Source organism: Amblyomma maculatum, chromosome 4, assembly GCF_055883805.1.
Source record: "Amblyomma maculatum isolate TAMU_Amacu chromosome 4, ASM5588380v1, whole genome shotgun sequence".
Lineage (NCBI taxonomy): Eukaryota > Metazoa > Arthropoda > Arachnida > Ixodida > Ixodidae > Amblyomma > Amblyomma maculatum.
In genome coordinates this window covers 112,605,351-112,631,780 of record NC_139347.1, presented here as the reverse complement: position 1 = coordinate 112,631,780, position 26,430 = coordinate 112,605,351, and the positions used below count along the sequence as shown (strand labels likewise).

Genomic DNA, 26,430 nt, shown 5'->3' with positions numbered 1-26,430 from the left:
CTTGTCCTCACCGTAATTTGGTGATGACTCTTGCGATTCCAAGACCTCGTTCGAAGAGCAGCTGAGCGCAGACATCGACAATGCCTTTGGCGTCTTCGATGTCTGCGCCTTTGGCGGATTCAATGTCAGCGCTACCCACGCAGACTACCGCTCTTGTTCGGGGCGGCAGGGTCAATAGTTCGTCGATAACGTTTGGAGCGACAAGTAGCGTTGAAGTCGTCATAATGGGTATGGCGTTGTCCGTCGAAATCTTGATGAGCTTAAATCAAAATTCGATGATCGCCCAATGTTCAGATGAGAAAATCCATATCCAGGATCACGTCTCGCGAGCAGTTCTGTAGAACCACGAACCTCATAGCATAAGTGCGCCAATTCACCTTCACTCTTGCGGTGAATCGCTCGAACTGAGTAATAAGGTTACCACCAGCGGTGCGGATTAGCGGGAAATCCCATGTAATCTTCACTTTCTTAAGATTGGCGACTGACACTCCACTGACGACAGAATAGTCGGCTCCAGTATCTACTAAGGCGTTAACCGTGCGACCATCAAGAGCACTTTCGAGGTCACTTGTTCGTGTCCTCGTGTGACAGGTTGGCTTCGGTGTTCAATCTCTACTTCGTTGTATGCTGAGGTCGCGTCCTGGGTACACCGTTATCACTTCGCTGGGCGGCAGCGTCAACTTTGAATCAGGGCACGTGATCGCCGAGAGCGTCTTCATGAGGAGCGCCGGCGTAATAACGTCGTCATCGGTGCTCGTCGGCGGAGAATATTTGTTATCTATTCGTGCGGCAACCTGAACTCCAAAGGTTGCTGCCTTCAGTTTCCCCTGCTGAGATTAGGCGACCTTCCTTGCCCACTTTCATCATGACTGCGGCCTGGCGAAGCAAAAAGCGGGCCCTGTAGGGCGATTGTGAGCGCGACAGATGACTTGACGGCACGTGTTCTCCCCTCCGCAGAAAGTCGTTGATTTCGTGTGGTTGCTCCAATGGACGGGGTAGTGGGGCGTCGATGGCGAAGCCAAGCAGGCCGATACGTTTGTACGTACAGTGACGGAGTTGTTTCCAACCTCGCCTCAACAGAAGCACAGCGGTTTGGTTGTTAGCAGTCCTCCAGGCGTCGCACTCCCTGGGGCTTCAAGATTGTGGTAGGGCCATTGGTCGGGAGCCAAGGGGCGGCTTTCGGGAGTAGGGTGGTAGCTACGAGGGCTTAGAAGGACGCATCGAGGTTCCGGACTTCGTAATGCGGCAACATGGTTCATCGCTGCTTCTTGCACTGGATCAGTCAGAGACATCGCTTGAGGAACGCCAAGTGCCAGCTGGACTTCTTGGTGGACGACGTTCACAAGCGTTGCCACCTGGGGTTGCTGGTATGATTTCAGCGATCGGTGGGGTTCCTATCAGACGATCTCTCGGATGAGGTCCCGAAGGCTGACTTTTCTCGCAGATACGCTGGCGTAATGGCGTGAGTAGTACGGTTGGAATGATCGATCGTAGTGGCTCATCCGAGTGTTCATCATCTTCTCAATGGTGGATGCTTCGCTTTCGAACTCAATCACGGTTTTGGGAGCTTTGTGACAAGTACTGCAAAGAGCGAGTCTTTAACACCTTACATCAAACATTTCACTTTCTTCCTTCTGCAATATTGGGATCGCAGCTGCGAAAGGGGCTCTTCGTCTCCTCAACGTAAGCCAGAACAGCCTAATGAAGGTGTTGAAATTGTTGAAATCTCCATTGAAGGAGGGCCTGGGCTCTTTCCTGCGGACAAAAATTGCAAATTCAGTCAAAAACTTTCTTGCAATTTCCTAATTCCTAAAAGCTGACTCATGACTTTCAAACCATATTCGGACAGATCCTTCAAGAGCAAAGTAGCCGGGCTGAGCTTCGCTTCGACATTCCAGGAATTGAACGTTGCCACGCGTTCGAACAGGTCGAGCCAGTCTCCCGCATCCTCGTCCGGTCGTCCTTGGAAGCAGAAGGACTCACGGGGTTGGACGCCGCTCCCGTCCAAAAAGCGAGCCGTCGCCTTCGAAGCCTTCAACCAGAGTTTGAACCACTGACCATACCTCTGCGAGCCATGACATCTACCACGGGCAGTCAGACAAGTCAGTATTCCAGCAACGCCCCACCGTTCATCCTTCTCGCACCTTGATCACCGCCATCATTTCACGGTGACCGGTTCGAGGATGTGGACGACTGGCTGGCCAGTTTTGACCGTGTGGCCGCGTTCAACCAATCGGACGACGAGAGGAAGCTAATGAATGAATGTCTACTTCGCGCTGCAAGACTCGGCCAAGACGCGGTTCGAGAACCACGTGGTGTCCTTTGTCAACTGGGCAGCCTTTCGCCGTGAGTTGCTTACAACATTCAGCTCGAGTTTGCGCAAAGAAAACGCAGAGGTTGCAATTTGTTCGAGGTTTCAACAGTCAAATGAGAGCGTGGCCATGTTTGTGGAGGACATGATGCGACTTTTCAATCGGGCCGACCCTACCATGCCTGAGGCAACGAAGGTATGGCACCTCAGGCGCGAGGTGAAGGAACAGCTGTTCGCTGGCCTCAATCGCGACCTTCCAAGAACTGTCGCAGATTTCGCGAGAAAAGCGACCAGCATGAAGCGTTCACTGCAAGAACGTTGCACCCAATACGGCCATCAGGCAAGCGTAGCGGCCACACCCTACTGCGCGTCCGTGCCAGCAGCCAGGGACGAAGCATTGCGGGTGATTGTGAGGAGCATTGTCCGCGAAGAGCTGCAGAACCTTTACATGGATGCTCCAACTGCAATGAATCCTTTCCGGGACGTCATTCGTGATAAACTCCGGCGAGCGGTGCACCCACAGCAAGCACCACTACTGGAGCCATGCACCATGACTTATAGTGATGTCCTAAGTCGACCTGCCCCCAAGCCAGATCCATTCCGCCCTGTTTCCGGACCACCGCCTCGTTACCTGCGCCCCGTCGAGCAGCAACAAGATCTGCGCCCCGTCGATCCGCAGCAAGACCAGCGTCCCGCTGTCAGCAAAGCGCACTTATGGCGCACGCCTGACAGACGACCGCTCTGTTATCACTGTGGTGAGCCTGGTAATATTCTTCGCAACTGCTCATTCCGGACAATAGGTTTAGGAAGATGTGCAACAAACGCGCCTCACCCCGTTATGGCGAAAGACCACAGAGGATCGAGGAATACCTGGCTGCTAACGAGATACACAGGACGTCACTTCAACGGCAGTCGCAATCGTCTTCTCCGAGGCGTTTTGATTCACCCAGTCGATAACTCCTCCTAAGGGCAATTTAGAGGCACGTTCCTTCGCCAGAAAAACTAAACACGGCGACCTCCGGGGATAATGCCGCCGCTTCAGCTCAGATTAAACAGCCTCCGCCCTACGATTTGACGCGACGGCCCGAGCGGCGATGACCCGACCCGACGAACTTACCGACGTGCGGCAAACGCATTGTTTAAGGGGAAATTTTTGCAACCGTCGACAATTGTAATGTGACAGCCCTCGTGGATACCGGTGCCGATTTTCTCGTCATGAGCAGCTAGCTAGTCACGGCACTCCGTAAGGTTCTGACGCCTTGGTCTGGGCCAACGATGCGCACCGCCGGTGGCCATGTGATGACGCCGATTGGCATGTGCACTTGCTGCATAGAGATCTGCAGTGTTACTTTCACCGGCACCTTTGCCGTATTAGAAGAGTGCTGTAAAGATCTGATTCTCGGAATGGATTTCCTTCAAGAGTATGGGGCTATTATAGACCTTCAGGAGCAACTCATGGTATCGTTTTCAACCAAGCGAGCCGCTGATCACAACACAGACTTCCGGAAAACAATATTGCGCATCTATGACGGCCACGTAACGATCCCTCCGCGTGCGAGCAAGTTCGTCACAGTCGAATGTGATCCAAGCACCGGTACGCGTGGCATTGCTGAAGGTGACATGTCACTGCTTCTCACTCGACAAGTTTGTGTAGCTCGGCGCCTCGTCGAACTTGTCCGAGGACAAGCCGAAGTGCTACTGACAAACTTCACGTGTGAAAACCCATAATTTGACGGCGAACATGACGGTGGCCTATTTTGAAGAACTTGGAGATACAGGCCAGAGCGCTTTATTCAACGCGTCAGACCTCGACAATGCGACGTCTACAGCCATTCAGACTGATCTGAACCCGCGCCTCATGCCAAGTCAGAAACGCTGCATAGAGAATCTTGTCAATTCGTTCTGCGATTGTTTTGCATCAACCTCCACGGTCCGACAGGCACCACTAACAAAGCACCAATTTATAGTTTCCGACGACCAACGTCAAAGGTGCCAGCGTCCTTGCCGGGTGTCTTCAAAAGAAAGTGACGCCATTAGCCGCCAAGTAACAGAAAAGCTCCGGGACTACGTTATCCAACCGTCGACGAGCCTCTGGGCTACGGCTGTTGTCCTCGTCGCGAAGAAGGATGAAACCTTGAGGTTCAGCGTGGATTACAGACGCCTCAACAACGTCAGGAAATAGAATGTGTACCCCCTACCGCGCATTGACGACTCCCTCGATCGCCTTCGCCATGTCACTTACTTTTCGTCACTTCACCTTCGCAGTGGATATTGGCAAAAAAAGGTCGATGAGCGAGACCGTGAGATGACCGCGTTCAGTACGCCGGACGGTTTGTATGAAAGTGATCCCGTACGCTTGTGCTTGGCTCCTTCCACATTTTAGCGAATGATGGACACTGTAGTCTCTGGCGTGAAGTGGCATCAGAGCTCGTATATCTCGACGACGTTGGGATTTTCTCGGACACATTCGAAGAGCACCTGAAACGTTTACACGCTGTTTTCAAAGCTATTCAATCCGCCGGTCTCTCTCCGCCGAAAAATGCCACTTTGCTTTTGATGAGCTGTAATTTCTCGGCCACATTTTCAGCGCTCGAGGTGTTAGCCCAGACCCAGAAAAGACGGCCCCTGTAGCTTCATTCCCTAAACCAACGGATAAACGAAGCTTGCGTCGATTTCTTGGCTTCTGCACGTACTATCGTCGTTTGTCCACAATTTTTCCAACATAGCGGAGCCTCTTACCCGCCTGACAAAAGACGCTAATAGTTCTTTTGGGGTCCCGACCAGGAAAAAGCCTTCACGGAACTCAAGTCCCGCCTCCAATGTACGCCTATACTTGGCCACTTCGACGAAGGTGCCGACACGGAACTGCACACGGATTCCAGAAACGTTGGCCTCGGTGCCGTCTTTGTTCAGCGGCAGGACGGTGCGGAACGCGTCATTGCTTACCACAGTCGCATTTTATCCCGTTCTGAAGTTAATTATTCAACTACGGAAAAGGAGTGCTTCGTTGTTGTGTGGGCAGCCATGAAATTTTGTTCGTACTTGTACGGTCGTTCGTTTTGTGTCGTGAGCGACCATCGCTCACTGTGTTGGCTGGCAAACCTGAAAGATTCTTCGAATCGGCTTGCTCAATGGAGCCTTCGGTTGCAAGAATTTGAAGTTACTATCGTGCACAAGTCCGGCCAGAAACACAGTGATGTCGAATGCCTCGAAGAAACCGTATCATCTCCTCATCAGCTCTTCAGGCATGGACTGTCGTCATTTTGCTTGCGCAAATGTGTGCTCTACAAGAAGAACTACGGTCCAAAGGAGACTGCTTATCTGCTCGTAGTATCCTCAACGCTTATCGACGAAGTTCTTCGTGCGTCCCACGACGACCTTTCTTCCGGCCATCTCGGTTTTTCTCGCACATTAGCGCGGATACGCGAAAGTACTATTGGCCCAAGCTAGGTGCCGTTGTGCACAGCTACGTCCGTACCTGCCGTGAATTCCAGCAGCGCACGACACCGCCCATTAAACCAGCGGGGCTCCTGTAGCCTAGCGGTCCCCCGAAATTCCAATTTTAACAGGTCGGCATAGACTTACTGGGCCCATTCCCGGAGTCCTCCATGAGTAACAGGTATATAGCGGTTGTCACTGACAGCCTCATCCGCCACTGACAGCCTCATCCTCGTGGTACCGTAGAAGTTACCATTTCTTCATTCAAAACATTGTGCTTTATCACGGTGCCCCAACAGTAGTCCTAACTGACAGGGGAACCTCGTTTACGTCGGCACTCACGAGCGAGGTCCTTCGACTCAGTGGCACTACTCACCACAAGACAACAGCCTACCAACCTAAAACTAATTGGCTGACCGAGCGGCTTAAAAGAAAATTGCCGATATGATTTCAATGTATGTAGACGACGATCATCAGAACAGGGACCGTATCCTGCCGTACATCACGTTCGCATACAACACTGCGCTCCAAGAAACTACACGCTTCACTCCATTTCATTTGGTTCATGGAGGCGAAACCTTGACTATAATGGATGCCATGCTTCTTCCGGATTCCGCACCCTCCATTGTAAAAGGGGCTGACCAACCTATTCGTGACGCAGAAGTCTTGCGCCACCTTTCCCGACTGCGAATTCGGCAGCGGAAGAACACGACGCCCAGGGCTACAACCTGTGACACCGAGAGGTGACTTACACGCCCGGCGACCAAGTCTGGGTGTGGAGTCCAATAAGGTTGCGAGGGAGCTCTGAAAAGCTTTTGCGGCGTTACTTTGGACCCTACGAGGCGCTGCGCCGTCTCAGCACAGTTAACTACGAGGTGCTACCACAAGGAACTGCCCGCTGCTTAGTAGGGTTCAAACCAGAGCCAGAGACTCCCTCGTATAACTTTTTCCGCTTATCTATCGTTCCCCTACGTTTGCGGCATCGGGTCAATGCATCCTGGAAGGGGGGCAGGGCCAAACCGCTGTCCATCATCTAGCGTCACCAAGTGGCCGAACCATGTCTTTGCACGCGGCTGAGCGTAGTCTTCGTCTCTCGAGTTTTGATTCATTAAAAAGGTCCAGCTCGGTTGTTCTGCCGTTTTCTACATTTGTTTTCGACAATATGGTCTGTCCAGGAAAACCTTCGGCAAATAGCCTCAAAACCTGATCATTCAGGATTTCTTGCATTTTTTGAGGGCATGACTTCTGAAGCGCCTACTCCTAGCAATCTGAGCCTATATGGCTCTCTTCAACACTTTTAAACGCGCCCAATCATAACTTTATAAATCTTCCTAGGTTCGGGCGGAGTAAATCCCGCAAAGGTGGTCCTCGCAGCCCATAAAGTTGAAGTTCAAAAAACACAAAATCATATTGCCGGGAAGTTCGTGGGTGAATACTCACCCTTGATCGAGTTGATTAAATAAAATTAAAATCAAATAAAAACATGTTCGGGGGATGTAAAGCTCCCACCCCTTTAAAGGAATATAAAATGTCGTCGATATATAATAAAACTTTAAATACAAGTCCCCATTGAAAATACTGTGCAAGTAGGCGATAAATTGTAGATAAATATAAGTCGCATAGAATGGGTGCCACTGAAGGGCCAATCAATATAACTTTGCGCTTTAAAAAAAAATATTGTCATGTGATGTAAAAGTAGCCTGTAAATAAAGTACTAGTAATTTTAAAACTTATCAAGGGAAATTCCAGCTGAGATCTGGAAGGCCACAGCCCCAGAAATTTCAGTGAAGTCTCTCACAGAAACAAACAATTCAGCATGCGGCACAGAGTAAAACAATTCTTCGATGTTGATATAAAAGGCGAAACCTATCCGATAATTGCTCTGCACAGATTTAACGTCTTCGTGCGAGTGTTTTATCAGAAAAGGGTCATTAACAGTAATGTGCTTAAGGTTTCTCAACAAGCACCAATTCACGTTGTGCTGCCAAGAACCCGTCTCACTAACAATTGTCCTAAAAGGCATTTGCAGTTTGCCTACTGTAGCCGAGAACAAAAGCGAAAAAAAAAAGCGCTTGCTTAATTGTGAGTTTTGGTGAGACAGCATTGAAGCTTGTGGGGCTGTGGCCTTCGAGAACACAGCTGGGATTTCTCTTTATAATTTTTTAGCAAATAGAACGTCATTTACAGGTTAGTTTTTTATATCACGAAAATCAGTTTTTTTCTGCAACGTAAAGGTATATGTATCAGCTATTGTGTGGCGCCCATACTATGCGACCTATTTTTATCGTCAGTTGACCGCCTACATGCACAGCCTTTTCAATGGGGACCTGTTTTCAATGTTTTTAGGTATGTCGACGACTTTTTTTTTTTTTTTAAGTGGAACCTAATAACCCCCCGACCATGTTTTATTCAATTCGGTCAAGAGTAAGTGTTCACTCACGAACTTCTCGACAATAATATTTTGCGTTTTTAGTCCTCAATTTGGCGTTCTGCGAAGACCGTCTTTGCTGGATGTACTTTATCCGAAACAGGAAAGGTTTATAAAGTTACGATAAGGCGCACTGAAAAGCGTTGAAGAGAGTCATAGCCTCACATTGCAATGAGTTTGTGCTTCAAACGTCATGCCCTCACAAAATGCAAAAAAGTCTGAATGATCAGGTTTTGAGGTTAGATGCAGAAGGTGTCTCTGGACCGGTAATAGCAGCTGTAGCTGAAGCCATCCTACAAAAAAAGAAGGCCAGACGAAGAAAAAGAGCTGAAACCCTTTCTTCTAAGCCGGTGGCGGTGTCTTATGTACACCGTCTATCCCACAACCTTAAAAAGGTGGCGGGCAGGCACAACGTGCCCCTGGTGTTTACAGCACTTAACAAGCTTCCGAAGCTTTGCTCATGCATCACTGGGTGTCCCGGCCGGGGTTGCAACAAGAAACACTGGCTACCCTATGTGAACATTGAGGTGGGTTTACCACATCCCACTCTTATCTGGTGCTTCAAATGTTGGCCACACTGGCCGCTGTGATAATGATTGGCTACGGAAGCATGCTCGAAATGTTTAAATTAAAGGACAAAACTCCAATTTTATGCAGCAGCTGGTATCATGCAAGTGTAGGGCAGGATTTGAGAACACAATGATTCTAGGCAAAAGTAGGAATTAAAAGGCAAAGCTTCTATTAGAGGCAAAACATAAGGACAAGCTATCCGATCATTATGTAAGCGATACTTCTCTCCACATGTAATCAGCGGAAAGTGTTTTTTTTTGGAAATGTTTTTTCATTGATTGCAACTGCTTTATGTGCCCTCTTCCGCGCATGCTTGGTTTTTCTTTATATGCGCTCTTCATTTTGGCATGAATAAACAGTTGGTAGTTCGCGCTGGTCAATCGTCTTATGGGTTCTTCTCTGCACATTGTATTTGTTTTTGCTTCACTTAGCAGTCTAGTACATTGCAGAAATATACGAGAGTGGCCGGAATCTTGAAAATCTTGGAGCATCCCACGCGACAGAGAAACTAATAAAGCCGCGACTCGCAACAACAATCATAATCAAACAAAGAACACTGCTTTCATACGCATGCCAGAATCAGAGTGATAAAGCCGTATCCCGGCGGTTGTCGAAAAAGAAAAAAAAATACAGATTTGAGTGGGTTACGACATTATTATTATTTTATGTCACACAATCAATATGCGACTTAGATTACATTTTCACAAAATTAACTTCATCTTCGGTGCTGAATGGCGGTTTCGTATCTAGCGCCGAAAGGCGACTTTGCCGTTGCAGATGGGTTTCTGTCATGTTAGTGTTAAAGAAGCTTCGATGTGATCACTGGTTGGTTGGTTTGTGGGGTTTAACGTCCCAAAGCAACTCAGCCTATGATAGACGCCGTAGTGGAAGACTCCGGAAATTTCGACCACCTGGGATTCTTTAACGTGCGTTGACATCGCACAGCACATCGATTGAATAGCAAAGATGTTTAGGCTGGGAAACAATTTCGATGACGTTTGTACAAGTTAGTGCCGCTCATCGACCTCTACATATGGTTAGCTATTGGGGATGGTCTATGAGGAGTGGATGATAACCATAAACCGAAAAAATGGACTGGATCAAATCGTTTGTTTCTAGTGGGAGGCCTTGCTGAACCATATACCATGCAAGCATAATCTAAGAGCGTGGAAGAGACCGACATGTATGTAGCAGATATTCCCTATTCGATCTTCAGAGCTTTCGCAAAAGAAGCATAAGCACATTAAGTGCTTGGAAATTGTTCGTCACTAGATTGTAAATACGTGAGAAAAAAAGACGGTTTCATTGGAAAATGATAACTAAAAAATTATGTTCTTTTTAAAATTGTAACGAAATCTGGTTGAGGTGAAGTGTAGGGTTAATATTGGAAGCCTGAACTTAGCGAAAATAAACCTGTACTGTTATTGGAGGAGAGAGCTTAAGTCCATTTTTGTCTCTGCAACGCGAACATTTTGTTTACAGTCATCTTCATTATACAAGTTTACACACTGTAGCCTTCAAGATATTTGTTTGAGACGCCAATGCAGTGTATCCAGATTTACTCTTACTGCTGCTATTTGACTTCGTAAAATGTTTTTCTATAGCGCATCAAAGTATGCTGTTTATATAAAATTGTAGTGTTTGAATGGAGCTCAATGGAGCACAGCCGGGGTGTTTTCGAGACGCCGTGTGTCGAACAGCTAAATTAGCTGTCGTTAGCGGCGCAGCAGAGGGAATGTCGAGAAAGCTGTACTGCAGATTGCTTCCGTGAAACGGGACTTTCTGCGTACAGTGAAGCTTAGTTATTTCCTCGTCTTGAAAACGCCTGGGAGGTGGTAAAAACGAATACACTTCCACATTTAGAGTGTACTTGGGGCGCGGCTGGCGCTAGTCCTGTTTTTAGTTTGTTCCTTGTGACCTGGTTTCTTGCGCTGCTGTTCCGAAACAAAAGGCTGCAATCCTGGCTCTCACTAGCAGAGTCCAGTCGCCCTATGGATACAATGCAGGCTAGACGTTAAGCGCAACAAAACTTCTGCCGTTAATCGTGGTCTTACAAGGAGTGTAATTTAAGTGGTGTCAATATTCTGAAGATGGTCGAGATGGCTCGTTCTTTAGGCTGGAGTCAGGATATTGGCAGCGCAGAGAATATCACAGGAAAAACTGGCATCATTGTTCCAAGGTGCACATTCATGGCTGAGCGCAGAGAGAAAGAATTGGTGGTACACGGTTATCTTGTAGGTGTTGGAGTGCAATGCATCAGTGACGAATATATGATCGTGGCAAGCATTTAATTTAGAGTTCTTTTAAACGAGCCCCTTCTACGTTATTTCTGTGGGTTGTAGCATATTGTAGAGAGCGGTAGTTGTAAATTACAATTTGGCACCAAATTACTACAGTCAAGCACAACGGGTCTGCAAAGATGAGAGCACCGAATTCTTGGACTCTGTCACTTTAGTGCTCGTGCGGGTCCATGGTATAAGAGGGTAGAATACAGCAGGAAGGTAGGCGTGTGATATGCAGTATCCAATATATTATTGAAAGTTTCAAATTAGCATTAAGATAACCATACACGCAACAATCAAGTGAATGGCACTAAGGAACTTTCGAAACGATTCAAATATTACAGTTCCAACCTGCTAGATTGAACTGCTCACAGGCGCCACAGAGCTGATTGGATGGGGAGAGTTTTCGTGATTGATTTATAGGAAGGGAAAGGCGCGGTAACTGTCTCACTTGTTTTCTGATTTGTTTGATTTATAGGAAGGGAAACACGCGGTAACTGTCTTACTTGTTTTCTGTGGACACCGCAACCGCGCCGTAGGGGAAGGGAGGAAGATGGGAGTGAAAGTGGAAAGAGAGAAAGAGGAGTCGTAGTGGAGGGCTACGGAGTAACTTCGACCACCTGCAGATCTGTAACGTGCACTGACATCGCACACGTTAAAGATCCCCAGGTGGTCGAAATTACTCCGTAGCCCTCCCGCGCCGTAAGGGAAGGGAGGAAGGTGTGAGTGAAAGTGGAAAGAGAGAAAGAGGAGTCGTAGTGGAGGGCAACGGAGTAATTTCGACCACCAGTGGATCGGGGAGAGTTTGTGGCGCTTCCGTTGCCGCTCAATGACCTTGTGTCATTAATTTGTGGAACGCAATTGCTGCCGTATGGACGAGTGCTCGAACGCATTCCTGAATAATATAATAATAATAATATTTGGTTCACAGGAAAGAAAAGGCGCTGTATCTGTCATACTTGTTTTGGGTTCTTGCGGCTGAAGGAAGAAGTAAAAAAAAATGCACGGGCCTGCTACTGGCAGCGTAGCTGAGCCACCTCCGCTGCCTCGTGGGGAAAGAAGAAAAAGTAGTGAAGACAAAAAAAAGAGGGGAGAAAGACACGCATCGCAACAGCCGTCGTCCAAAACCGAAACAGTAGCGGGTGAAATGACGGCCTATAATAGTGGTTTGTTTGGTTTCGGTTTCTGGGGTTTAACGTCCCAAAGTGACTCAGGCTCTGAGAGACGCCGTAGGGGAGGACTCCGGAAATTTCGACCTACTGGGGTTCTTTAACGTGCACTGACATGACACAGCACATGGACGCCTTGCTTAGGTAAAAATATGGTGGCAGGCTGGCCCCCGCCGCAAGCGGCAGTGGCCTACCAGTCCCAACCCCGTAGGGCCAAGAGCAACCACACCTGAATCGCGCCGTAAAGGAAGGGAGGAAGGTTGAATTGAAAGTTGATAGAGAGAAATAGGGGCCGTAGTGGAGGGCTGCGGAGTAATTTCGACCACCTGTGGATCTTTAACGTGCACTGACATTGCACACGACACGGCCGCTGTGCGATGTCAGTGCACGTTAAAGACCCCAGACGTCACTATCGAAACGCAACCACCGGCGGTTGCGATCAAACCCGGGTTCTCCGGCACAGTAGTCGGGCGTCTTAGCACTGCACCATCGCGCCGAGGTCATCCCTAATTCCCGGCGGTTATTTTACATGACAAGTAATATAAAGGATTATATGACTTGCTCAAAAACTAGCAAGGTTATAGTGCTCACAAAACCGTGTTCTTTTCAAATGAGACAGAAACATTTCAGTTTAGGCACTGGTGAACTGATTCAACTTTACTCTTAAACATTGCAGCTTGACAGTTGCAGGGAACACACAGAATCACAGTGCCACAGGTGATGGCTCGTAGCGTTTTTGGGCGTACAAAATGATGAGTATTGAAAATCGTGTTGTCAAAAATGATAATAACAATACGTTTGCACTTAACCCTTCTCCACATAATGTAACTTAAAGAGAACTCTCTCCTTGAGAGTATGACCTTAACCACATGCAAAACAAATGATTAAATTTTGCCATACCTGGGCAAAAGTCTGGTTTCCATTATTCACTTATATATCACAGGGATTGCAGAAGTGTTTGCATCCCGATCACCAAGAGAGGATTCAGACATACTTTACTACTGCATAAACTTTATTCATAACAATTAAAACTGCATGAGGGATATCATTAGAGCATATTTCTGATGGTATCAACTCCATGTAATGCATTTATTCGTGAATATTCTTTTTTGCGATGTCGAAAAAACATTACCAGGACCAGTCCACTGTAGACTCTAGAACAAAATATGCACCCTTTTAAGACCCTGAGCCAATCAGGAGCTGGAGCCTTAGAGTCCGTAGCTTGTCATGGTTTTTCACTTTCAAATTCTCTTATCTTCCTGACAGAACACTAATGCAAGGTAAAATAAATGCGGGTTCGAACCCGACCTCGGCGGCTGCGTTTCGATGGAGGCGAAACGGAATGGCGTCCGTGTGTTGTGCGATGTCAGTGCACGTTAAAGAACCCCAGGTGGTCGAAATTTCTGGAGACCGCCACTACGGCGTCTCTCATAGGCTTAGGGACGTTAAACCCCACAAACTAAACCAAACCAAAAGAAATGCGATTTAGTGACGAGGAGCAGATTTTGTCCGGTTCAGCAGGTGCAGTCACGCTCCAATTTTTCGCCCGAGAGGGTTCGAACAGGATTTGCACCAATATTGATTTCAACGCATAGAATGCGCTGTCCGGCTAGGGACGCTACAGGAAGCAAGTCTCGCTGTTGTAGTTAGGGACAGTAGTGGTACTTTTGTCTACTCTAGCACAATCCGAACTTGTGGTTAATGTTGTTTCAGTATAAGGAGTTCTCACCACCATATTTGTTTTCTTCTGCAGCAGAATTATAGGGCAATGCCTCTCACAGAATTTTAGTAATACGCGATGCACCAACGGTTCACCGTCGGTGATTTTCTTATGGGGATATGTAAGAGGGCAAACTACAGCCTTTCAGCCACAAGGACCTGAAAGCCATCATGCGAAAAGTGCGAAAAATTCCTGTTTAAATCCGCTCATGGTCAAAGAATCGAGGCTTCCCTCGAGCTTTCTGCTTTTAAGAATACTTCATGAAGTAGCGCTTCCGCACAAGAAGGTTTGTAGCTGCAGTCGGAATTGTGGCGGCGCTGTATTTCTAAGAAGTTCTTACCAACCCTCTTAATCATATGTAGCATCGACCCTTGATTCTCGCTCTTAGTATGGCTTTATTTTTTTAGGAATAACGCTAAATTCAATGTATTCTCGGTGAGAGGGCCTCTGCATCAGTATGTGTTAGAGCCATTCTCATTTTCGAAACAAGTACAAAGTCGATGGGCATAAATACACGTGCTCTCATACCTTATTATGGCAGACAGACAGTGGCCATATATCATATGGCACGCCCTTTAAAAGCACCCGGCCAGATGTCCCACAAAAAATCTACATCCCTAGGATTCCAGTTAATAATGATTTATAAGATACGCTAAATATAGGCCAGCCACCCAGGGAACAAAGAAACCTTTTCGTCAAGAACCTGGCTGTAGGAATCACGTTGCACTTTGAATAGGCAAGAATGCAGATTTCTATTGATCAGCAGGATGTACGTTTACCCTTTTAAAATCTAGTTTTGATTTTATCCACGGTTAGAAGCAATAATGCACAGAAACATCTAACGAGTCAAGCAATACTTTTTGCTCTGCCTTTCATTTGCAACACTTGTATATATTTCTGTGTCATGAGTTACTATCTGTAACTCATGACATATCGCCGCACCTTCATCAAAACGTTCTTCTGTGCCTTCTTAATCTGAAATACTTAAACGACACAAAGCAATCAAATAACTTATATCTCAGTCTAAAAGGGAAAACTCAGGATGAAACTCATTTTATCTCCTTACAGCAGATATGTGAACAGAACAAAAAATAAGCGGAAAAACAGAAACCCTGACTGATATCACAAAGAGAAAATTGGTAAGACTCTATTACAAACAAAACCGCAGAAGTAAACCTCGATGACCATGTGTATTTTTCTTCCACAGAAATGCTTGCTCTATTTTTTTTTACATATGCAATACATTTCAAAGGGCAAACATCGGTAAATCAAGGCCAAGTCGTACCGAATGTTTCTGATCATGCACACATTGATTGCGTGGCCTTTTAATCTCTAATTGAAACTAGTATTGAAGGAATTCTGCGTCTGAAATAAAATTACATTCGAGGTGTATGAAATGATCTTCATTATGAATGCAAGTAGGTTTGAAGTTGGGCTACGATTATACCTTCATATTAGTTTTCGCAGCAACTGAGCGCAGCCTCTTTCCAGAAATGAAGAAATTTTATTCGAAGGTACATGTTTAGGAAAAGCGGAGAGCCGCGAGTGGACATTCTACATGGGCAGGCGATCTTATCTCAAAATTTATTGGCACCTGCTTATTTAAAATTACGCCTACAGTGATCTTTACATATACAATACATTCCTTAAACCACCAAAACTATCTTTAATATCAATTATAACATGCGCCAGCGTTGTAAAACGTTTCGCGAGAACAATAAAAGTAGTTTCTATATTTAGATGAAGCATTAAACGGTTCATTTAAAATGGATAACACTTCTTAATTTTCTCCTCGATGTCGTTACTTCCTCCTTTTGGCGCATTTTTGGTACCGTCATATATACAATATATTTTGAAGCTCTTGGTAAATTTAGTCGTGTTTGTTACATATGCTTTAACAATCTCTTTATCTTTAAAACCTTCTTAATATTTTATTCTTCAAATTTCACGACTGTTTCTGCCGATTTGAAATCATCGAGGTTAATTTCTAAATGCTCTCGTTTTCGGTGCTGGCTATATCATGATGTCCCACTGAGAGATTGTTTCATTTATTATCCATGCGTCTGAGATTTGGATGTTCTGGTTGTACAACACGACATATTTTCTTCCAAGCAGCAGCTACTCCATCAAGAACCGACAGGTTCTCTTCGATGAATTTGTTTATCGCATTTCCATATCTCGGTCTTGCAGATGAAGGCTTTCCAAATATGTTTTGAATTGAATGGAATACTTGATGCCTCAGGTAATATGGCGTATGTATGTGAACTTGGAAGCGCGAGAAAATGGACGCTTCAAGGGCACCTTGACCCACACTCCCATAGTGGCATCGAGAAACAGCGATAAAATAGATCAGTGACCACAAAGCTGAATGGTCTAGAGAAATTTCAAAACTCAGTTAGATGTAGGCCATCTGGAGTAGCGCAGCCGACGACTGAACTTTGCAATGCACGGTATTCCAAAGATTGAGGACGAGGAATGACAAAGATGGTTAACTACCTAAGCTCGAAGGTGGAGCTGCAAAACTTGTGTTCAAATGAGATAACAGCCATACGCAGGTTTTTCCGGCTAAAGAGGGTAAAACAATGGCGTAATTGTGAGCTTCGTAAATCAAAAGGTACGTGATGCTTGGCTGGCAAAAAGAGAGGCGCTGAGAAATGGCGAGACCGGCATGTTTGTATGCGAGAACATGACTCGGTTATATCGTTATCTTATATCGGCTGCCAAGCAATGGGCTAAGGAATCCGATTACGCGTTCATTTGCACGTTAAGAGAGGGTTCTCGTAAAAAAAACAACCCGGTACACAAGCAGTTTTCCTTCGTGACAAGGATGATCTCGCTAGCTTGAAGTGAGTGTATACCATGGAGAAACATATTACATAAAGGGCGAACTCTCTCCTACGGCCCTGAGGCCAAGCTAGTACACTCCACCAGCACCACGAGCGGCTGGTCAGACCGGTAATTTCGTCTTCCGAGATTTTAGGCATATGTTTTAGCTGTGTTTTATTTCGGTTTCGATAGCAATGCTTTCAATTTTGGCTACTAAAATATTCAAATGCATCCTCTATTGTGCAGCCCAAAGGTCCTAATACTTTTAACTATGCAATACTTACAGACGTAATAACGTGGTGGATCGAAACCATTTCACTAGAAATACCATCTAACTTCTCGAATGACCTACGCGCGGCCGCCTTCGTTCATGCCGTTCGAAGTAATGCGATCGGAGTTGTTCCTATTGTATCTTTTTCTTTTTCGTATTTAGTCGCTTTTCTCAGTGGCACACAATATTAGGCAGTGGTTGCATACAAAATGTTGATTGTTTTGTTTACATTTTTAATTGTACAGAAATAATATTACATCACACACTTTATAAAATGCGCCATATTTTCTTCGTGACCTTAGCAGAGCGTCATGAAGAAAAGCGAAAAAATTCCCATACCTGCTTTGTGTTTTTCTTCGAAAATATCACCCGTGAGAGCAACACAAAAGGAGTCCTCAATGACTAGGCCACGTAAGGCAGAAAACATGCCTTACAGCCCGTGCGGAATTTCTCCTCTTCAGCTTGACCATTAGGCGAGTCAGCAATTTAAACACAACACACTGAAAACATAATAGTATATATGATCGCGTTGAAAACGACCCACTGGCCGTGTGACAAGTGATACGAGGAGCCAACTGTGTGTGATTAATAGCTGTAGATGTCCTCAATAATGCAGGCCACGATCTGGTAGCAGTGCTTTTCCGGCTACTGCGGGAAATTTTAGCCACCAACAAGTAGCGCGACATGTAGAAATGGGGCTTACGAACCAGCATTGTGCTTGTAGAGTCACGTAATCCTAAATCACAAAACGTTCCCAAATGCGCAATACACTGTTCTTGTCGTGCCAAACAAAAACATTAGGGCTTGGGTAAAAACATCGAAAAATGCTGTGTTGTGAACTCCCGATGTTGCTAGTGACTGTGAGAATTTACGCATTGGAAGCAATGCACATGTTCTTCACAAAACACGACCCAAAAGCAATTAGTGGCTGTACGAGAAAAGTGCAAGATGGCTCGTATTCTATGTTTCACGTGAAAAATATATACATGCCGCACTACAAACTTGCTAACAGCGTTCTTAGTTCAATAAACACAAGGATTATTTCTAGTGGAAAATAAACAAAGCTACCCACAAATTGAGCAACGCGTTGAAAAGCGCGGTGAGGTGGGTGTACCCGACGGCACATGACCGACATCGCATCAACGTTTATACGCAAACGGGACGCTTAGATCCAACCCGGTATATGTATGATAAGCTGCCTATCTTTGAGGTGAAGTGGAAGCGCACAATGGTACACCGCCTCGTTGGTTGTTGGTGGTCAGACTCTTAGGCGCTCGGCCTCGAAACGGTTTGAGTGTCCCTTCTTTATATATTTATTTCTCTGTGAACACACACCCTAGTTCCATTTTTGCAAAAATATGAAGCCGTTCGCCTCGAGAAATGCACTTTTCAAGGACAAGGCGACGTGTTCCGTGTTTGATTTAAACAACCCCAATTCTGCGTGTCTGCATAAAACATTTGACGAGGTCACTTTGTTTCTGACAGGTTTAAACCAATGATTTGGTTTTATTTGCTTTGGGGAGACTTGCTTTTCATGGGATGATTGTTTTCTTTTGCCGAGATATAATTGTGTGTTGGTCTCTCGTCCACTAAAGCGTAAAGGTGTTGTGCTCTATAGATATGTTGAGATCTACATTACCAAACTCCGCTAAGCTGTGAAATTTTGAATGGAAACTTTGAGTTCATTATCATTCACGGTAATAACACTACTTGCTTTCGTGTACCAACCACCATCTGGATGTTTGAGTCATGCTATGCAGTTTTCAGATGTATTTGAATGCAGTGTCTCGCTCAAATTTTAGTGTGTCTTTACAGGTGACTTTAATATAAATGCCTCCCAAATAACACTACATTCCTGCATTTTAAAGAGCTTTTTTAGTCATATTGCTGTTCAAATGTAATTACTAATCCTATTCGTGACGCTCCAAGTTCAGAAACTATATTTGACATCTGTATTACAACCTTCTCTACATATGAAATCAAATCTGGGGTGATCGTTCGTGACCTTACCGACCATTTTCCATTTACTGCCTGATACCTTCAAACCAGAATCATGTTTTAGAAACGACATTCTGGTTATAGACTACTCAGAACAACATATACTTAAGTTAAAAGATCTGATTTTTTAAAAAACTGGGATGTCATCGCAGAGGATAATGATCATAACACTGCTTACATTACCTCCTTAAAATCTTTTATTTCTGCTTACAATGAATCCTTTCGGCTTAAAGATCTTAAAGAAGACAAGCGGGCAAGAAAACCTTGAAAAACGCATGAATTGAAAAAAAAAAAATTTGACCTCCCAACAACATTTTCCAGACTTTCTTAGACACAAGATGTGAAAGCGACTTCCCCTTGTTTAAGAAAGGAATAAATAAATTAGGCGCTGAAAATAAAAAACAAACAGATAAAATTTCTGAGGTTATGGCAAATTCTCGTCTTGTATGGCAAACTGTCAGAGACATCCCTATTTGAAAACCCGTAGAAATGCGTGATAGCTGATGTGTGTGTTCTGAACGATATATCTACGATAAAGTATTTTTATACGATGTCATACAAAAGTCGAATGATTTCTGTTTCAGATCATATAAATTGTCTGATATGGTCAGACGCACAACATCGTATGTTACCCATCTCATTCAGTTCTCATACAAATGGCGTTTATATTAGATGCCCTTTATGAGGCTGAACGTCTATTTCATTCGGGATCATTAGTTGGTGTATGAGGTCACAAGAACTGCGCGATATCCCATCATTCAAAATTATTCGCCGGGACTTTCGTATTACATTATACAACATTTTTTTAAGACAACGTGAGCAAGGTGTCACAGTGCTTGAGACATAAGGATACGTTGATGATAATAATAATTGCTGTAAAGTGTGCCACGAAGAGAAATTAGTAATGTAAATAACTTACGAATCGGTGCACAGCTTTGGGCTTACATCTTTGGGGAAGGCAATCAATTCAGAACGTTAGCATAAAAGAACACTGCACAATATACAGTTATTGTATTAAAATAAATACGCACTCCACGCAAAATAATTAAGACAATTTGCAAAAGGAACCATGGAGTGAAAATAAAAGTAACTTCTTTAACCGTGCCAAACAATGCCAATAAACTGTGCTTTCACATGTTTTGATTGGTTTATACGGAGTTATACCGCGGCTAACATGTGTCGTGAACAAAAGAAAACCGTCAGAGCCGAAGCAGGTACCCTGAGACGTACGTAATTGTTTCCGCGCTGTTTCGCTGCGTTGAACGCCGGCCGAGCGGATATTTTGAATGTATACGTTCCTGCGCTTGTGTCCATGCGTGTGCATGCATGTGGACGTGCTGGCGGCCGAAATTCGACGACATTCAAACCGGCAACTATGCTGGGAGCGGGCGCTGACGAGGCGACAAGAAGGGAACCTGCTTCCGCCGCCGTTTCTGAACGAAAGCATATGTCTGCCGCGACTGTACGAGTGGCCACGCAGGCCGTACCCCTACCGAGTACGAAGGAGGTAAAAAAGGGGATAATCGAAGACTTGGAAAGGAGGGCGGGCAAAACCATGCGGTGCCTGGGACAGTAGCTTGTAAGACGCCGAACGAAACGGTCGTTCATGCGATTTTCTGTATAGTTTTCTTCGTGCAGCCAATTAAACAAGTTGCCATGTTTCACCGATGGTTTTTTTCTGTGGCCGATACCCCAACGCATAGACGAGAACGCCAAAAAAGAAATTCGTGTTTTTTTAGTGCCACGTGGCAGCAAATCCCATTTTGTGTGAATTATAGCATCGATCAATCCAATAGCCCCCTCAGCGCACTCAGAATTGTGAAGGGCCCGAGGTGAGTTGTGCGCTGCGCCGCAACGCCGCTCAACTAAACGAGGGCACATTTTCCAGCTGAAAACATATTATTTCAAAAAAATTATATCAAGTTGATTAGGCGATATAATGGACTAGTGTGAAATCATAGTGTGAAATTGATGCATTTTGCAGTACACAGAACACAGGAGAAGTACCCGGCCTTAACACACTATGATATAGTCAGGCAAGGTGGTTCTTATAAATTGGTAAAAAAAGAGTAGCCACTGCAGAGCCGCTATGTGGCACCAAACCTCTTCTTACTCTTGACATGTCCCTCTTCTTAATCTGCAGGATGATGGCCTGTTTGAGAGCTGTAAGGTGGTAGTGATGATGGAGGTTGAAAAGGAAGGTTTTCCTGCTATCTGGTGTTTCAGTTACATATTCTTTTAGGTGTTGCCCACTGCCACAGGGTAACACATTTTAAAGGAAACCATTAAAAGCCCTTCTCAAGCAAGTGCAGATCACGTCCGAAGAAAGGGACCTCTCATATGATGGGGAATTAGTTTTTGCAGCTCGACAAGGTATCCCCAAAAGCTAAAAAGAATCAGATTATGCCCAGGCCCATCTCCTCACTCAGATTTTTTCACATATATGAAGGAGGTTAGAATAAATGGGCCCCCTCCTCTTAGCCTTGGAGACGAGGCTCTAGGCTGCAGCCTCCTTAGTCTTCATCTCAATCCAGCAGCGGACACAACACTAAATCAAAAATAAAAATGAAAATCGGCAGACTTTTGTCAAGGGCACTTATTTCAGATGGAAAAGCAGTTTTACAGCTGAATTTCTAGTGTGCTCTTTTCACGCTACATGAGGACAGAAGTCCATCTGGATGTGCGAAATTTCCCAGCTGGAAGGAAGAATCAGACACAGCAGCTGGACGTAATTTCTAGTTCAATGATTCAGCTGAAAATGGGGCTGATGTTTACTTGGAATTGTATACCTATCATGTTGCTACTACATTACTGAATATTCAGAAGAGCATCGTTTCAAGCATTTTGAATGAAAATGTAATGTCTGTTGAAGGAAGTCCACAACCACCAATTTTCATGATGCTCGGTTAAGCTGTGGTGGACATTTTTGCACTTACTTTCCAGCCAGTGATATGTGCAGCACTATCTAAGCAATTCAAAGATAAGTATTAACTATATTGTCACGATAACTACTCATCACTGACAGGCTGGTAGACCTCCGTTAAGAGGCATTTGCTCCAGCATTTAGTTGTATCACTGTAGAGGTTAAGAAAAGAATTTATTTCACAGCAGAAGTTAAGCTTTCCTTAAAAGAACACGCCCCTGTAGCATACAGAGCATAAAGAAATGTCTGTTTGATGTTGTCATATACAGCAATCTGATTTATTACATATGCTGGACCACAACAACCAAGCAGAAGGTGTAATAAATGGCTGAAATAAACAAAAAAATAAACAAAATTATGACAATATGTAATGCATACTATGCATTGCAATGCACTGCAGTGCAGGATGCTATCGCTTGAATGGAAAACCGCAGACGTGAGCTTCATACCCAAACACGAGAAGGAAATCAGAATCGTTAATCTCCGCCCGATATTCCTCACATCATGCATGGGCAAGCTAATGGAGAAAGCAGTACAGCTCCGCTTCCCTAGCTACTTTGAAGGCAACTTGCTGCACCACAGTATGTTTGGCTTCCGAAGCGACCTGTCAACTCAAGTTGTCCCCCTGCAACTCAAACATAAGGTCGTCGACTCAGCCCGTAAACGAGGCTTACAAACAATATTGGAATCGACCTAAAGGGATCATTCCGCAATGTCAGACACTCCAAAATCTTGGACAACCTTCAAAGCATGCACTCTGGAGTCCGCACCAACAACTAAGTGAAAGAATTTCAGGAAAATAGTCAACTATACAAGATCCCAGATACAAGATCCAACCTCATTCATATCCACATGGACACGAAGGGCACACCCCAAAGAGCAGTGCTCCCGCCGCTTCTTTTTAGCCTGGCCCTTTTGAATGTACCGGACCGACTCAGCGCCATAGGAGGCATACACCATGCCCTGCATGCAGATGACATCATCATCTGGCACAGGTCGATGATTCCCTCCAGAAAGCCATCAACACTGTGCAAAGCTTTCACCGACTACGGAATCACCTGCTCTTCTTTTTCACTTGTTCGTTTGTTTACTTAAGCCAACACATCTAGTCATGCACCCCCGTGGCAGCAACGAACCGATCCAAATTACGATCCACGATTCACATCGACACGAGACACCATTCACATGCTCAGCCTGTACATTAGCAACAAAGGGATCAACGTGACATTATCGCTAAGATCCGGACAACGTGTGAGCAAACCAGCAGAATTATCTCACATATTACAACTAAGAAGAATGGTCCGAGAAAGAACGACATGCTGCAACTAATCCAGGCCTTTGTCATCAGCCGCATAACCTACGTAACCCTTTAAGACAAGCTACGAAAGAACGACCTCAAGTAACTCGACACTGTACTTTACATTGCCTACAAGTGGGCGGACAATTGCTACCTCTCATTGCATCTAGCGACCGGCTCCTTAAACTTGACGTCGACAATACCATCAACAAACTCATCTTGTAACGCAAACAGTCCGTGTCTCTGGTACCGCCATTGGACGGAAAGTACTTGAACCGCTCAGCATTAGCCTTCCTTGCACCATGCTGTAGAAACCGGACATACTATATGAATGGAGGGAAAAAACTCCACACCATGCCCCTACCACACAATATTCCTCAATAATATCGCGAGGCACGACGCAAAGCATGAACTGGGACGATGGATACGAACTACTCTAAGGACGAAGGCGCCTTCTTTGTGAATGCTGCGGATCCCTGCGAAGTGATCACAACTCCAGCCGTCATTTGTCTAGGTCATAGGGTAGTGGGGCCGACAGCTAGAAATTCAGACGTCACACAAATGGAGGAGACAGTGATTACATTAGCTGCAAAACATACCAATTCTATATACATCGTCACAGACTCCAAAACAACCTACAGAAACAACATGTAAGGCCAGATTGCTCCCATGGACTGTGAAATTCTATCTCGAGCCAAAAACCAGGCCTGAGACAAAGTATTAGTTAATATGGGTACCTGGTCAACAAGGAGTACAGGGAAACGAGTGTGCACATGCCACAGCCCGAGCATTCCTCTAACGAGATCCCTCATCACTCCACCCACATGGCCACATATCAAAATACTGCAACATGTCCACTTAGCGATTCAAACATGCCCAGCACCTGCTAAAAGACTCGATAAATCAGAGGAGTGTCACCAAAGGAATTTACAAACGTCCTAAAACAGCAAAGCTAGACTGCACAAAATTAGTCCGGGTACTCTGTCACTTGAATGCGCATTTTGCGGCCAGAAAGCAGACCTTTACCATACGGTATGGGCTTGCCAAGAAAACCAAGCCATACCTCGCAAAGAAAATCCAACGTGGGCAGATTAGGAGGTGGCCCTGTATAGCTCCGACCTAGCGGCACAAAGGACCTTCCTAGCGAGAGCTTGGGCAGCGGCAGCAGTCAGCCGAGTCCTGGACTGAGGACCCGACCAACCCCGCACTTCACCACTTAACTCTGTAGCCCCAATAAATGTTTTATACTACTACTACTAGTATTATACTAAATGCAGCAAACATTTGAAACACTAAAGAAACAAGAGAAAAGCATAATCATCCTACGAAAATGTAAAAAGGCATGTCATTTAAGTTTCGTCGGAGAATTTCATCTCAGCCTATGGGCACAACAGCATTTTTATATTATTTGAACTCATGAATTGTGCAATGCCAGCACATGTTACAAATTCCCAGTTGGGCGAAAATATCTGCAGCCCACAACTACAATGTCTCTCATATCCTATCCCGCCGTGGTGGTGCAGTGGTTAGGGTGCTCGACTACTGTGCTCGAGAATGCGGGATTGAATCCCGGCCGCAGCGGCCGCTTTTCGGTGCAGGTGAACAAGCAAGATGTCTGTGTGCTGTTCGATGTCAGGGCATAATAACGAATCCCAGGTGGTAGAAATTTCCTGAGCCCTCCACTACGTCGTTTCTAACAGCTTGAGTCGCTTTGGGACGTTAAACCCCGCAAACCAAATTAAACGTCTCTCATATCTCAAGGTAGAAGAAGAGGAAGATGGCTATACAGTATAAAACAGAAATGAACAGAGATTGATGGGGAACTTCAGTTGACAAACCATGCCATGTTTCGAGTTTCGACAAGGGAACTTGTCAACACCCTGTTGAAACCTTGGCTCGGCGTGCAAACTGAGACTCCCCATAAACCCTTGTTCCCCTCTTTCACATCTGATATCCCAGGTCACTTTGGCAAACCAAACCCCATAAAATAAACAAAATATGCATTACTCCAGTATCAGTTCCTTTCTGATGAGGCACCTCACACAAGTACAAAACATTATCCGCATAAAAAAAACACACTGAACAGCCACATCATCCGAACAATACAGAGAATTATTTTGAGCAGCAGGTGGATGTTGACATTGCACAATATGAGGCACATCACACACTAGTGGTGTGGCAAGTAATTTTTGAGTGTGTAAATACACACAGCCTCCGATAAAGTATACAACAGTAAAAACCATTTATCATTTTTACATAGCGTTAGCAGGTCTTCTTTGGTGTCGAATAAACTGAACAGTGCACAATAATGCTGCCAATTTGAGCGCGAAAGTACCTTGACATTTGTGGTATACAGCCAAATTTTAGGTTGAAAATATTTCCAAGGTGTTCAGAAAAAGGTGAAATAGAATGCGGTATCCCGAGAGCACATGTCTGATAGGTCCTCTTACACTGAGCCCCAATATTTTTCTTGCACAAGCCAAATGAGCAGGAAGTTCCAACTGGCTTTCCAAATCTTGATATGTTTGATGCATAATGCATCGTTCAGCCACCTGGATAGGAAGAAACTTGGCTGCTGATACAAGCAGCAGTGCACGGCCAACTGCATCCTCAAACGGAAAAGTTGATGCGCCCCAAAGTGGGCCAAACATGCGCGTTGCCTTAGACAGATGTAGCAGCTGGTGAACATTGAACGTCATCGCTGTTTGACTGTACAGCCAAGCCATCTGTTGCACAAACGAGAACAATAATTTTTCAGCTGCACAAATGTCACTTTCACTCACAATATCCTTCAGCAACAAAAACACAGCCTTCACAAGGAGTCCAAAATGCACAAGGTATGCCCGAGGAAGGAGACCTGATAGGCAAGGGACACTATAAAACAAGAGCCAGTACCGCCACTCAGTTGCCTTCCAATATGCACTCTCCAAGAGGCATCGTCCGGTTCTAGAAAAGGTTATAGGGGGCTTAATGGCACGCAGTCTAGAGTCCAAAAGTCTGATGTGTCGTCCGATGTAGAACGGTGATCCTGTAACTGACAGCCACAAGTCAGCCAGCTGTTTTGTAACGCCCTCCAGTACACAGTGCATATAGTCTGGAGGTAGACCCCATACGAGGTCAAGGCCTTTCAGTTTAAACACTGGGGATGGCCCCTTGAAGCCTTCAAGGGTGTCTTCAGCCTGTGCTGCGTTTCGCAT

The 26,430-nt window shown here is 45.3% G+C and overlaps 1 pseudogene; it reads right to left on the bottom strand.

Annotated features, from left to right (window-relative positions):
• Positions 1-1,397: 1,397 nt before the first annotated feature.
• Positions 1,398-26,430, bottom strand: LOC146191965 (uncharacterized; annotated as a pseudogene).